Source organism: Chiloscyllium plagiosum, unplaced genomic scaffold, assembly GCF_037043375.1.
Source record: "Chiloscyllium plagiosum isolate Xiang-an unplaced genomic scaffold, Cpla_swu_hap1 HiC_scaffold_20, whole genome shotgun sequence".
Taxonomy (NCBI): Eukaryota; Metazoa; Chordata; class Chondrichthyes; order Orectolobiformes; family Hemiscylliidae; genus Chiloscyllium; species Chiloscyllium plagiosum.
The window spans coordinates 12,137,242-12,152,688 of record NW_028270158.1 but is presented as its reverse complement, the minus strand read 5'-3'; positions in this window follow the sequence as shown (position 1 = coordinate 12,152,688).

Below are 15,447 nucleotides of genomic sequence, written 5' to 3'. Positions count from 1 at the left end.
GAGCTTCCTGATCTCAGAGCTCCCTAATCACAGAGCTCCCTGATCTCAGAGCTCCCTGATCCCAGATCCCCCTGATCACAGAGTTCCCTGATCACAGAGCTCCCCGATCACAGAGCTCCCTGATCACAATGCTCCCTGATCACACAGCTCCCTAATCACAGAGCTCTCTGATCACAGAGATCACTGATCCCAGAGCTCCCTGATCAGCGGGCTGTCTGATCATAGCGCTCCCTGATCATAGAGCTCCCTGATCAGACAGCTCCCTAATCACAGAGCTTCCTGATCACAGAGATCCCCGATCACAGAGATCCCTGATTACAGAGCTACCTGATTACTGAGGTCCCTGATCCCAGAGATCCCTGATCCCAGAGTTCCCTGATCACAAAGCTCCCTGATCTCAGAACTCCCTGATCCCAGAGCTCCCTAATCACAGAGCTCCCTGATCACAAAGCTCCCTGATCACAGCACTCCCCGATCACAGAGCTCCCTGATCAAAGGGCTCCTTGATCACAGAGCTCCATAATCACAGAGCTCCCTGATCACAGCACTCCCCAATCACAGAGCTCCCTGATCACAGGGCTCCCTGATCACAGAGCTCCCTAATCACAGAGCTTCCTGATCTCAGAGCTCCCTAATCACAGATCTCCCTGATCTCAGAGCTCCCTGATCTCAGAGCTCCCTTATCACAGAGCTTCCTGATCTCAGAGCTTCCTGATCTCAGAGCTCCCTAATCTCAGAGCTCCCTGATCTCAGAGCTCCCTGATCCCAGATCCCCCTGATCACAGAGTTCCCTGATCACAGAGCTCCCCGATCACAGAGCTCCCTGATCACAATGCTCCCTGATCACACAGCTCCCTAATCACAGAGCTCTCTGATCACAGAGATCACTGATCCCAGAGCTCCCTGATCACAGGGCTGTCTGATCATAGCGCTCCCTGATCACAGAGCTCCCTGATCACACAGCTCCCTAATCACAGAGCTCTCTGATCACAGAGATCACTGATCCCAGAGCTCCCTGATCACAGGGCTGTCTGATCATAGCGCTCCCTGATCACAGAGCTCCCTGATCAGACAGCTCCCTAATTACAGAGCTTCCTGATCACAGAGATCCCCGATCACAGAGAACCCTGATTACAGAGCTACCTGATCACTGAGGTCCCTGATCACAGAGATCACTGATCTCAGAGCTCCCTGATCTCAGAGCTTCCTGATCTCAGAGCTTCCTGATCTCAGAGCTCCCTAATCATAGAGCTCCCTGATCACAGAGCTGCCTGATCACAGAGCTTCATGATCTAAGAGCTTCCTGATCTCAGAGCTCCCTAATCACAGAGCTCCCTGATCTCTGAGCTCCCTGATCTCAGAGCTCCCTGATCTCAGAGCTTCCTGATCGCAGTGCTCCCTGATCACACAGCTCGCTGATCGCAGAGCTCCCCGATCAAAGATTTCCCTGATCACAGAGCTTCCTAATCACAGAGCTGCCTGATCTCAGAGCTCCCTGATCTCAGAGCTCCCTGATCTCAGAGCTCCCTGATCACAGAGCTCCCTGATCAGAAAGCTTCCTCATCTAGGAGCTTCCTGATCTCAGAGCTACCTAATCACAGAGCTCCCTGATCTCAGAGCTCCCTGATCTCAGAGCTCCCTGATCACAGAGCTCCCTGATCAGAAAGCTCCCTGATCACAGCACTCCCCGATCACAGAGCTCCCTGATCACAGGGCTCCCTGATCACAGAGCTCCCTAATCACAGAGCTCCCTGATCACAGCACTCCCCAATCACAGAGCTCCCTGATCACAGGGCTCCCTGATCACAGAGCTCCCTGATCTCAGAGCTCCCTAATCACAGAGCTTCCTGATCTCAGAGCTTCCTGATCTCAGAGCTCCCTAAACACAGAGCTCCCTGATCTCATAGCTCCCTGATCACAGAGCCTCCTGATCTCAGAGCTCCCTAATCACAGAGTTTCCTGATCTCAGAGCTGCCTGATCTCAGAGCTCCCTAATCACAGAGCTCCCTGATCTCAGAGCTCCCTGTTCACAGAGCTCCCTGATCACAAAGCTCCCTGATCATAGAGCTCCCTGATCACGTAGCCCCCTGATCACAGCACTCCCCGATCACAGACCTCCCTGATCACAGTGCTCCCTGATCACAGAGCTCCCTGATCGCAGAGATGCCTGATCACAGTGCTCCCTGAGCACACAGCTCCCTGATAACACAGCTCCCTGAACACAGAGATCCCCGATCACAGAGCTTCCTGATCACAGAGCTCCCTGATCGCAGAGCTCCCTGATCACAGAGCAGCCTGATCACAGAGCTCCCTGATCTCAGAGCTCCCTGATCTCAGAGCTCCCTGACCTCAGAGCTTCCTGATCTAGGAGCTTCCTGATCTCAGAGCTTACTAATCACAGAGCTCCCTGATCACAGAGCTCCCTGATCACAGAGCTCCCTGATCGCAGAGATCCCTGATCACAGATCTCCCTGATCACAGAGCTCCCTGACCCCAGCGCTCCCTGATCACAGGGCTCCCTGATCACAGAGCTCCCTGATCACAGAGCTCCCTGATCCCAGCGCTCCCTGATCACAGAGGTCCATGATCCCAGCACTCCCTGATCACAGCCCTCCCTGATCACAGATCTCCCTGATCACAGAGCTTCCTGATCTAGGAGCTTCCTGATCTCAGAGCTTACTAATCACAGAGCTCCCTGATCACAGAGCTCCCTGATCACAGAGCTCCCATATCGCAGAGATCCCTGATCACTGAGCTCCCTGATCACAGAGCTCCCTGATCATAGAGCTCCCTATTCCCAGCATTCCCTGATCACAGCACTCGCCGATCACAGAGCTCCCGGATCTCAGCCCTTCCTGGTCACAGAGCCCCCTGATCACTGAGCTCCCTCATCACAGAGCTCCCTGATCCCAGCGCTCCCTGATCACAGAGGTCCATGATCACAGAGCTCCCTGATCACAGAGATCCCTGATCGCAGAACTCCCTGATCACAGAACTCCCTGATCACAGAGCTCCCTGATCACAGAGATCCCTGATCACAGAGCTCCCTGATCACAGATCTCCCTGATCACAGAGATCCCTGATCACAGAGCTCCCTGATCACAGAGATCCCTGATCACAGCACTCCCCGATCACAGACCTCCCTGTTCACGGTGCTCCCTGATCACAGAGCTCCCTGATCTCAGAGCTCCCTGATCTCAGAGCTCCCTGACCTCAGAGCTCCCTGATCACAGCGCTCCCTAATCACAGAGCTCCCTGATCTCAGAGCTTCCTGATCTAGGAGATTCCTGATCTCAGAGCTTCCTAATCACAGAGCTCCCTGATCACAGAGCTCCCTGATCACAGCACTCCCCGATAACAGAGCTCCCTGATCACAGGGCTCCCTGATCACAGCACTCCCCAATCACAGAGCTCCCTGATCACAGGGCTCCCTGATCACAGAGCTCCCTGATCTCAGAGCTCCCTAATCACAGAGCTTCCTGATCTCAGAGCTTCCTGATCTCAGAGCTCCCTAATCACAGAGCTCCCTGATCTCAGAGCTTCCTGATCTCAGAGCCTCCTGATCTCAGAGCTCCCTAATCACAGAGATCCCTGATCTCTGAGCTCCCTGATCTCAGAGCTCCCTGATCACAGCACTCCTTGATCACAGAGCTCCCTGATTACAGAGCTCCCTGATTACAGAGCTCCCTGATCACAGGGCTCCCTGATCACAGAGCTCCCTGATCACAGAGCTCCCTGATCCCAGCGCTCCCTGATCACAGAGGTCCATGATCCCAGCACTCCCTGATCACAGCCCTCCCTGATCACAGATCTCCCTGATCTCAGAGCTTCCTGATCTAGGAGCTTCCTGATCTCAGAGCTTACTAATCACAGAGCTCCCTGATCACAGAGCTCCCTGATCACAGAGCTCCCTGATCGCAGAGATCCCTGATCACTGAGCTCCCTGATCACAGAGCTCCCTGATCATAGAGCTCCCTATTCCCAGCATTCCCTGATCACAGCACTCGCCGATCACAGAGCTCCCGGATCTCAGCCCTTCCTGGTCACAGAGCCCCCTGATCACTGAGCTCCCTAATCACAGAGCTCCCTGATCCCAGCGCTCCCTGATCACAGAGGTCCATGATCACAGAGCTCCCTGATCACAGAGATCCCTGATCGCAGAACTCCCTGATCACAGAGCTCCCTGATCACAGAGATCCCTGATCACAGAGCTCCCTGATCACAGATCTCCCTGATCACAGAGATCCCTGATCACAGAGCTCCCTGATCACAGAGATCCCTGATCACAGAGCTCCCTGATTCCCATACTCCCTGATCACAGTGCTCCCTGATCATAGTACTCTCTGATCACAGCACTCCTTGATTACAGAGCTCCCTGATTACAGAGATCCCTGATCACAGAGTTCCCTGATCACTGAGGTCCGTGATCCCAGAGCTCCCTGATCCCAGAGCTCCCTGATCCCTGAGCTCCCGGATAACACTGCTTCCTGATCACAGATCTCCCTGATCACAGCACTCCCTGATCACAAAGCTCCCTGATCATAGAGCTCCCTGAACTCGTAGCCCCCTGATCACAGCACTCCCCGATCACAGACCTCCCTGATCACAGTGCTCCCTGATCACAGAGCTCCCTGATCGCAGAGATGCCTGATCACAGTGCTCCCTGAGCACACAGCTCCCTGATAACACAGCTCCCTGAACACAGAGATCCCCGATCACAGAGCTCCCTGATCACAGAGCTCCCTGATCACAGAGCTCCCTGATCTCAGAGCTTCCTGATCTCAGAGCTTACTAATCACAGAGCTCCCTGATCACAGAGCTCCCTGATCACAGAGCTGCCTGATCGCAGAGATCCCTGATCACAGAGCTCCCTGATCACAGAGCTCCTTGATCCCAGCGCTCCCTGATCACAGAGGTCCATGATCCCAGCACTCCCTGATCACAGAGCTCCCTGTTCCCAGCATTCCCTGATACCAGCATTCACTGATCACAGGGCACCCTGATCACAGAGTTCCCTGATCTCAGAGCTCCCTAATCACAGAGCTTCCTGATCTCAGAGCTTCCTGATCTCAGTGCTCCCTAATCACAGAGCTCCCTGATGTCAGAGCTCCCTGATCTCAGAGCTCCCTGATCTCAGAGCTTCCTGATCTCAGAGCTTCCTGATCTCAGAGCTCCCTATTCACAGAGATCCCTGATCTCTGAGCTCCCTGATCTCAGAGCTCCCTGATCACAGCACTCCTTCATCACAGAGCTCCCTGATTACAGAGCCCCCTGATTACAGAGCTCCCTGATCACAGAGCTCCCTGTTCCCAGCATTCCCTGATACCAGCATTCACTGATCACAGAGCCACCTGATCTCAGTACTATCTGATCACAGAGGTTCCTGATCACAGCACTCCCTGATCACAGAGCTCCCTGATCACAGAGCCCTCTGATCACTGAGCTCCCTGATCACAGAGCTCCCTGATCATAGAGGTCCCTCTTCCCTGCATTCCCTGATCACAGCACTCCCCGATCACAGACCTCCCTGATCACAGTGCTCCCTGATCACAGCGCCGACCGATCATAGACCTCCCTGATCACAGTGCTCGCCGATCACAGAGCTCCCTGATCACAGCCCTTCCTGGTCACAGAGCCCCCTGATCTCTGAGCTCCCTGATCTCAGAGCTCCCTGATCACAGCACTCCTTGGTCACAGAGCTCCCTGATCACAGAGCTCCCTGATCACAGAGCATCCTGTTCCCAGCATTCCCTGATACCAGCATTCACTGATCACAGAGCCCCCTGATCTCAGTACTATCTGATCACAGAGGTCCCTGATCACAGCCCTTCCTGGTCACAGAGCCCCCTGATCACTGAGCTCCCTCATCACAGAGCTCCCTGATCACTGAGCTCCTTGATCACAGATCTCCCTGAGCCCCACACTCCCTGATCACAGTGCTCCCTGATCACAGAGCTCCCCGATCGTAGCACTCTCTGATCACAGTGTCCCCAGGTCACAGAGCTCCCTGATCGCAGAGATCCCTGATCACAGATCTCCCTGATCACAGAGCCCCCTGATCCCAGCGCTCCCTGATCACAGAGCTCCCTGATCACAGAGCTCCCTGATCACAGAGCTCCCTGATCCCAGCGCTCCCTGATCACAGAGGTCCATGATCCCAGCGCTCCCTGATCACAGCGCTCCCTGATCACAGATCTCCCTGATCACAGAGCTCCCTGATCACAGAGCTCCCTGATCAGAGATCCCTGATTGCAGAACTCCCTGATCACAGAACTCCCTGATCACAGAGCTCCCTGATCACAGAGATCCCTGATCACAGAGCTCCCTGATCACAGATCTCCCTGATCACAGAGATCCCTGATCACAGAGCTCCCTGTTCACACAGCTCCCTGTTCACAGAGCTCCCTGATCACAGCGCTCCCTGATCACAGAGATCCCTGATCACAGAGCTCCCTGATTCCCATACTCCCTGATCACAGTGCTCCCTGATCATAGTGCTCTCTGATCACAGCACTCCTTGATTACAAAGCTCCCTGATCACAGAGATCCCTGATCACAGAGTTCCCTGATCACTGAGGTCCGTGATCCCAGAGCTCCCTGATCATAGAGCTCCCTGATCCCTGAGCTCCTGGATAACGGTGCTCCCTGATCACAGATCTCCCTGATCACAGCACTCCCCGATCACAGACCTCCCTGATCACAGTGCTCCCTGATCACAGAGCTCCCTGATCACAGAGCTCCCTGATCACAGATCTCCCTGATCACAGAGATCCCTGATCACAGAGCTCCCTGTTCACAGAGCTCCCTGTTCACAGAGCTCCCTGATCACAGCGCTCCCTGATCACAGAGCTCCCTGATCACAGAGCAGCCTGATCACAGAGCTCCCTGATCTCAGAGCTCCCTGATCTCAGAGCTCCCTGACCTCAGACCTCCCTGATCACAGTGCTCCCTGATCACAGAGCTCCCTGATCGCAGAGATGCCTGATCACAGCGCTCCCTGAGCACACAGCTCCCTGATAACACAGCTCCCTGAACACAGAGATCCCCGATCACAGAGCTCTCTGATCACAGAGCTCCCTGATCACAGAGCAGCCTGATCACAGAGCTCCCTGATCTCAGAGCTCCCTGATCTCAGAGCTCCCTGACCTCAGAGCTCCCTGATCACAGCGCTCCCTAATCACAGAGCTCACTGATCTCAGAGCTTCCTGATCTAGGAGCTTCCTGATCTCAGAGCTCCCTAATCACAGAGCTCCCTGACCACAGAGCTCCTGATAACAGCACTCCCCGATAACAGAGCTCCCTGATCACAGGGCTCCCTGATCACAGCACTCCCCAATCACAGAGCTCCCTGATCACAGGGCTCCCTGATCACAGAGCTCCCTGATCTCAGAGCTCCCTAATCACAGAGCTTCCTGATCTCAGAGCTTCCTGATCTCAGTGCTCCCTAATCACAGAGCTCCCTGATCTCAGAGCTCCCTGATCTCTGAGCTTCCTGATCTCAGAGCTTCCTGATCTCAGAGCTCCCTAATCACAGAGCTCCCTGATCTCTGAGCTCCCTGTTCCCAGCATTCGCTGATACCAGCATTCACTGATCACAGAGCCCCCAATCTCAGTACTATCTGATCACAGAGGTCCCTGATCACAGCACTCCCTGATCACAGAGCTCCCTGATCACAGAGGCCACTGATCACTGAGCTCCCTGATCACAGAGCTCCCTGATCATAGAGCTCCCTCTTCCCAGCATTCCCTGATCACAGCACTCCCCGATCACAGACCTCCCTGATCACAGTGCTCCCTGATCACAGAGCCCCCTGATCACAGAGCTCCCTGATCGCAGAGCTCCCTGATCACAGACCTCCCTGATCACTGAGCTCCCTGATCACAGCGCCGACCGATCATAGACCTCCCTGATCACAGTGCTCGCCGATCACAGAGCTCCCTGATCACAGCCCTTCCTGGTCACAGAGCCCCCTGATCACTGAGCTCCCTCATCACAGAGCTCCCTGATCACTGAGCTCCTTGATCACAGATCTCCCTGAGCCCCACACTCCCTGATCACAGTGCTCCCTGATCACAGAGCTCACCGATCATAGCACTCTCTGATCACAGTGTTCCCAGATCACAGAGCTCCCTGATCGCAGAGATCCCTGATCACAGATCTCCCTGATCACAGAGCTCCCTGATCACAGAGCTCCCTGATCCCAGCGCTCCCTGATCACAGAGGTCCATGATCCCAGCGCTCCCTGATCACAGCCCTCCCTGATCACTGAGATCCCTGATCACAGAGCTCCCTGATCCCAGCGCTCCCTGATCACAGATCTCCCTGATCACAGAGATCCCTGATCGCAGAACTCCCTGATCACAGAACTCCCTGATCACAGAGCTCCCTGATCACAGAGATCCCTGATCACAGAGCTCCCTGATCACAGATCTCCCTGATCACAGAGATCCCTGATCACAGAGCTCCCTGTTCACAGAGCTCCCTGATCACAGCGCTCCCTGATCACAGAGATCCCTGATCACAGAGCTCCCTGATTCCCATACTCCATGATCACAGTGCTCCCTGATCATAGTGATCTCTGATCACAGCACTCCTAGATTACAGAGCTCCCTGATCACAGAGATCCCTGATCAGAGTTCCCTGATCACTGAGGTCCGTGATCCCAGAGCTCCCTGATCCCAGAGCTCCCTGATCCCTGAGCTCCCGGAAAACGGTGCTCCCTGATCACAGATCTCCCTGATCACAGCACTCCCTGATCACAAAGCTCCCTGATCATAGAGCTCCCTGATCACGTAGCCCCTGATCACAGCACTCCCCGATCACAGCACTCCCTGATCACAGTGCTCCCTGATCACAGAGCTCCCTGATCGCAGAGATGCCTGATCACAGTGCTCCCTGAGCACACAGCTCCCTGATAACACAGCTCCCTGAACACAGAGATCCCCGATCACAGAGATCCCAGATCACAGAGCTCCCTGATCACAGAGCTCCCTATTCCCAGCATTGCCTGATCACAGCACTCCCCGATCACAGCCCTCCCTGATCACAGCACTCCCCGATCACAGCACTCCCCGATCACAGCCCTCCCTGATCACAGCCCTCCCTGATCACAGAGCTCCCTGATCACAGAGCCCCCTCATCACTGAGCTCCCTGATCACAGAGCTCCCTGATCACAGAGCTCCCTATTCCCAGCATTCCCTGATCTCGGCACTCCCCGATCACAGACCTCCCTGATCACAGTGCACCCTGATCACAGCGCTCCCCGATCATAGACCTCCCTGATCACAGAGCTCCCTGATCACAAAGCTCCCTGATCACAGCACTCCCTGATCACCAGAGCTCCCTGATCACAGAGCTCCCTGATCACAGAGCTCCCTGATCATAGACCTCCCTGATCACAGCCCTCCCTGATCACAGAGCTCCCTGATCACAAAGCTCCCTGATCACAGAGCTCCCTGATCACAGAGCTCCCTGATCACAAAGCTCCCTGATCACAGAACTCCCTGATCCCAGAGCTCCCTAATCACAGAGCACCCTGATCCCAGACCTCCCTGATCACAGCGTTCCTTGATCCTGGCACTCTCTGACCACAGGGCTTCCTGATCGTAGAGCTCCCTGATCACAGTGTTCCCTGATCCTAAAACTAACTGATCCCAGCAATCCCTGATCCCTGAAATCCCTAATGCATGCAATCCTTGGTCACAGCGCTCCCTGATTCCGGCACTCTCTGATCTCAGAGGTCTCCGATTAGAACACCCTGATCCCAGAGCTCCCTGATCACCGTGCTGCCTCATCCAAGAACTTCCTAATCCTACAGTTTCCCGATCCCAGCAATTCCTGATCCCAGCATTCCCTAATGCCAGCAAACCCTGATCCCAGAGCTCCCTGATCACAGCATTCCCTGACCACAGCACTCCTTAATCCCAGAATCCCCTGATCCTAGCACTCCCTGATTCCAATGTTACCTGATCCCAACACACCCTGATCCCAGCACTCTCTGATCTCAGTGCTCCCTGATCACAGCCCTCCCTGATCACAGCCCTCCATGATCATATAGCTCCCTGATCACAAACCTCCCTGATCGCAGTGCTCCCCAATCACAGAGTTCGCTGATCACGGAGTTCCCTGATCACACCGCTCCCTTATCTCAGTGCTCCCTGATCACAAACCTCCCTGATCGCACTGCTCCCCAATCACAGAGTTCGCTGATCACGGAGTTCCCTGATCACAGTGTTCCCTTATCACAGCGCTCCCTGATCCCAGAGTTCCCTGACCACAGAGCTCCCTTTTCACAGAGCTCCCTGATCACAGTGCTCCTTCATACAGAGCTCCCTGATCACAGAGCTCCTGGATACAGAGCTCCCTGATCACAGAGCTCCCTGATCGCAGAGCTCCCTGATCACAGACCTCCCTGATCACAGCCCTTTCTGATCACAGAGCTCCCTGATCACAGCCCTTTCTGATTAAAGAGCTCGCTGATCACAGAACCCCCTGATCACAGCACTCACTAATCCCAGAGCTTCCTGATCACAATGCTACTTTATCCCAGCATTCCCTAATCCTAGCGCTCCCTGATCCTAACATTCCCTGGTCGTAACACTCCCTTTCCCAGCACTGCTTGATCACAGAGCTACCTGACCGCAGAGCACCCTGATCCCATCACTCCCTGATCCCAGAATTCCCTGATCCCAACACTGATCACAGAACTCCCTGATTACAGTGCTCAATGATCCCTGAGCTCCCTGATCCTAGAGCTCCATCAACGCTGCAATCCCTGATCACATAGCTCCCTGATCACAGTGCTTCCTGATCACAGATGTCCCTGATCCCAGCTTTCACTGATCCCAGCATTCCCAGATCCCAGAGCCCCCTGATCACAGTGCTCCGTGATCACAGCACTACCTGATCCCAGAGTCCTCTGATCACAGCCCTCCCTGATGACAGAGCTCCCTGATCGCAGAGCTCCCTGATCACAGAGCTCCCTGTTCACAGCGCCCCCTGATCACAGAGCTCCCTGATCACAGAGCTCCCTGATCACAGAGCTCCCTCACCATAGAGCTCCCTGATCACAGAGCTCCCTGTTCACAGTTCTCCCTCATCACAGAGCTCCCTGATCACAGCGCACCCTGATCACAGAGCTCCCTGATCACAGAGCTCCCTGATCACAGAGCTCCCTAATCACAGAGCTTCCTGATCTCAGAGCTCCCTAATCACAGAGCTCCCTGATCTCAGAGCTCCCTGATCTCAGAGCTCCCTGATCACAGAGCTTCCTGATCACAGAGCTTCCTGATCTCAGAGCTCCCTAATCACAGAGCTCCCTGATCTCAGAGCTCCCTGATCCCAGATCCCCCTGATCACAGAGTTCCCTGATCACAGAGCTCCCCGATCACAGAGCTCCCTGATCACAATGCTCCCTGATCACACAGCTCCCTAATCACAGAGCTCTCTGATCACAGAGATCACTGATCCCAGAGCTCCCTGATCAGCGGGCTGTCTGATCATAGCGCTCCCTGATCATAGAGCTCCCTGATCAGACAGCTCCCTAATCACAGAGCTTCCTGATCACAGAGATCCCCGATCACAGAGATCCCTGATTACAGAGCTACCTGATTACTGAGGTCCCTGATCCCAGAGATCCCTGATCCCAGAGTTCCCTGATCACAAAGCTCCCTGATCTCAGAACTCCCTGATCCCAGAGCTCCCTAATCACAGAGCTCCCTGATCACAAAGCTCCCTGATCACAGCACTCCCCGATCACAGAGCTCCCTGATCAAAGGGCTCCTTGATCACAGAGCTCCATAATCACAGAGCTCCCTGATCACAGCACTCCCCAATCACAGAGCTCCCTGATCACAGGGCTCCCTGATCACAGAGCTCCCTAATCACAGAGCTTCCTGATCTCAGAGCTCCCTAATCACAGATCTCCCTGATCTCAGAGCTCCCTGATCTCAGAGCTCCCTTATCACAGAGCTTCCTGATCTCAGAGCTTCCTGATCTCAGAGCTCCCTAATCTCAGAGCTCCCTGATCTCAGAGCTCCCTGATCCCAGATCCCCCTGATCACAGAGTTCCCTGATCACAGAGCTCCCCGATCACAGAGCTCCCTGATCACAATGCTCCCTGATCACACAGCTCCCTAATCACAGAGCTCTCTGATCACAGAGATCACTGATCCCAGAGCTCCCTGATCACAGGGCTGTCTGATCATAGCGCTCCCTGATCACAGAGCTCCCTGATCACACAGCTCCCTAATCACAGAGCTCTCTGATCACAGAGATCACTGATCCCAGAGCTCCCTGATCACAGGGCTGTCTGATCATAGCGCTCCCTGATCACAGAGCTCCCTGATCAGACAGCTCCCTAATTACAGAGCTTCCTGATCACAGAGATCCCCGATCACAGAGAACCCTGATTACAGAGCTACCTGATCACTGAGGTCCCTGATCACAGAGATCACTGATCTCAGAGCTCCCTGATCTCAGAGCTTCCTGATCTCAGAGCTTCCTGATCTCAGAGCTCCCTAATCATAGAGCTCCCTGATCACAGAGCTGCCTGATCACAGAGCTTCATGATCTAAGAGCTTCCTGATCTCAGAGCTCCCTAATCACAGAGCTCCCTGATCTCTGAGCTCCCTGATCTCAGAGCTCCCTGATCTCAGAGCTTCCTGATTGCAGTGCTCCCTGATCACACAGCTCGCTGATCGCAGAGCTCCCCGATCAAAGATTTCCCTGATCACAGAGCTTCCTAATCACAGAGCTGCCTGATCTCAGAGCTCCCTGATCTCAGAGCTCCCTGATCTCAGAGCTCCCTGATCACAGAGCTCCCTGATCAGAAAGCTTCCTCATCTAGGAGCTTCCTGATCTCAGAGCTACCTAATCACAGAGCTCCCTGATCTCAGAGCTCCCTGATCTCAGAGCTCCCTGATCACAGAGCTCCCTGATCAGAAAGCTCCCTGATCACAGCACTCCCCGATCACAGAGCTCCCTGATCACAGGGCTCCCTGATCACAGAGCTCCCTAATCACAGAGCTCCCTGATCACAGCACTCCCCAATCACAGAGCTCCCTGATCACAGGGCTCCCTGATCACAGAGCTCCCTGATCTCAGAGCTCCCTAATCACAGAGCTTCCTGATCTCAGAGCTTCCTGATCTCAGAGCTCCCTAAACACAGAGCTCCCTGATCTCATAGCTCCCTGATCACAGAGCCTCCTGATCTCAGAGCTCCCTAATCACAGAGTTTCCTGATCTCAGAGCTGCCTGATCTCAGAGCTCCCTAATCACAGAGCTCCCTGATCTCAGAGCTCCCTGTTCACAGAGCTCCCTGATCACAAAGCTCCCTGATCATAGAGCTCCCTGATCACGTAGCCCCCTGATCACAGCACTCCCCGATCACAGACCTCCCTGATCACAGTGCTCCCTGATCACAGAGCTCCCTGATCGCAGAGATGCCTGATCACAGTGCTCCCTGAGCACACAGCTCCCTGATAACACAGCTCCCTGAACACAGAGATCCCCGATCACAGAGCTTCCTGATCACAGAGCTCCCTGATCGCAGAGCTCCCTGATCACAGAGCAGCCTGATCACAGAGCTCCCTGATCTCAGAGCTCCCTGATCTCAGAGCTCCCTGACCTCAGAGCTTCCTGATCTAGGAGCTTCCTGATCTCAGAGCTTACTAATCACAGAGCTCCCTGATCACAGAGCTCCCTGATCACAGAGCTCCCTGATCGCAGAGATCCCTGATCACAGATCTCCCTGATCACAGAGCTCCCTGACCCCAGCGCTCCCTGATCACAGGGCTCCCTGATCACAGAGCTCCCTGATCACAGAGCTCCCTGATCCCAGCGCTCCCTGATCACAGAGGTCCATGATCCCAGCACTCCCTGATCACAGCCCTCCCTGATCACAGATCTCCCTGATCACAGAGCTTCCTGATCTAGGAGCTTCCTGATCTCAGAGCTTACTAATCACAGAGCTCCCTGATCACAGAGCTCCCTGATCACAGAGCTCCCATATCGCAGAGATCCCTGATCACTGAGCTCCCTGATCACAGAGCTCCCTGATCATAGAGCTCCCTATTCCCAGCATTCCCTGATCACAGCACTCGCCGATCACAGAGCTCCCGGATCTCAGCCCTTCCTGGTCACAGAGCCCCCTGATCACTGAGCTCCCTCATCACAGAGCTCCCTGATCCCAGCGCTCCCTGATCACAGAGGTCCATGATCACAGAGCTCCCTGATCACAGAGATCCCTGATCGCAGAACTCCCTGATCACAGAACTCCCTGATCACAGAGCTCCCTGATCACAGAGATCCCTGATCACAGAGCTCCCTGATCACAGATCTCCCTGATCACAGAGATCCCTGATCACAGAGCTCCCTGATCACAGAGATCCCTGATCACAGCACTCCCCGATCACAGACCTCCCTGTTCACGGTGCTCCCTGATCACAGAGCTCCCTGATCTCAGAGCTCCCTGATCTCAGAGCTCCCTGACCTCAGAGCTCCCTGATCACAGCGCTCCCTAATCACAGAGCTCCCTGATCTCAGAGCTTCCTGATCTAGGAGATTCCTGATCTCAGAGCTTCCTAATCACAGAGCTCCCTGATCACAGAGCTCCCTGATCACAGCACTCCCCGATAACAGAGCTCCCTGATCACAGGGCTCCCTGATCACAGCACTCCCCAATCACAGAGCTCCCTGATCACAGGGCTCCCTGATCACAGAGCTCCCTGATCTCAGAGCTCCCTAATCACAGAGCTTCCTGATCTCAGAGCTTCCTGATCTCAGAGCTCCCTAATCACAGAGCTCCCTGATCTCAGAGCTTCCTGATCTCAGAGCCTCCTGATCTCAGAGCTCCCTAATCACAGAGATCCCTGATCTCTGAGCTCCCTGATCTCAGAGCTCCCTGATCACAGCACTCCTTGATCACAGAGCTCCCTGATTACAGAGCTCCCTGATTACAGAGCTCCCTGATCACAGGGCTCCCTGATCACAGAGCTCCCTGATCACAGAGCTCCCTGATCCCAGCGCTCCCTGATCACAGAGGTCCATGATCCCAGCACTCCCTGATCACAGCCCTCCCTGATCACAGATCTCCCTGATCTCAGAGCTTCCTGATCTAGGAGCTTCCTGATCTCAGAGCTTACTAATCACAGAGCTCCCTGATCACAGAGCTCCCTGATCACAGAGCTCCCTGATCGCAGAGATCCCTGATCACTGAGCTCCCTGATCACAGAGCTCCCTGATCATAGAGCTCCCTATTCCCAGCATTCCCTGATCACAGCACTCGCCGATCACAGAGCTCCCGGATCTCAGCCCTTCCTGGTCACAGAGCCCCCTGATCACTGAGCTCCCTAATCACAGAGCTCCCTGATCCCAGCGCTCCCTGATCACAGAGGTCCATGATCACAGAGCTCCCTGATCACAGAGATCCCTGATCGCAGAACTC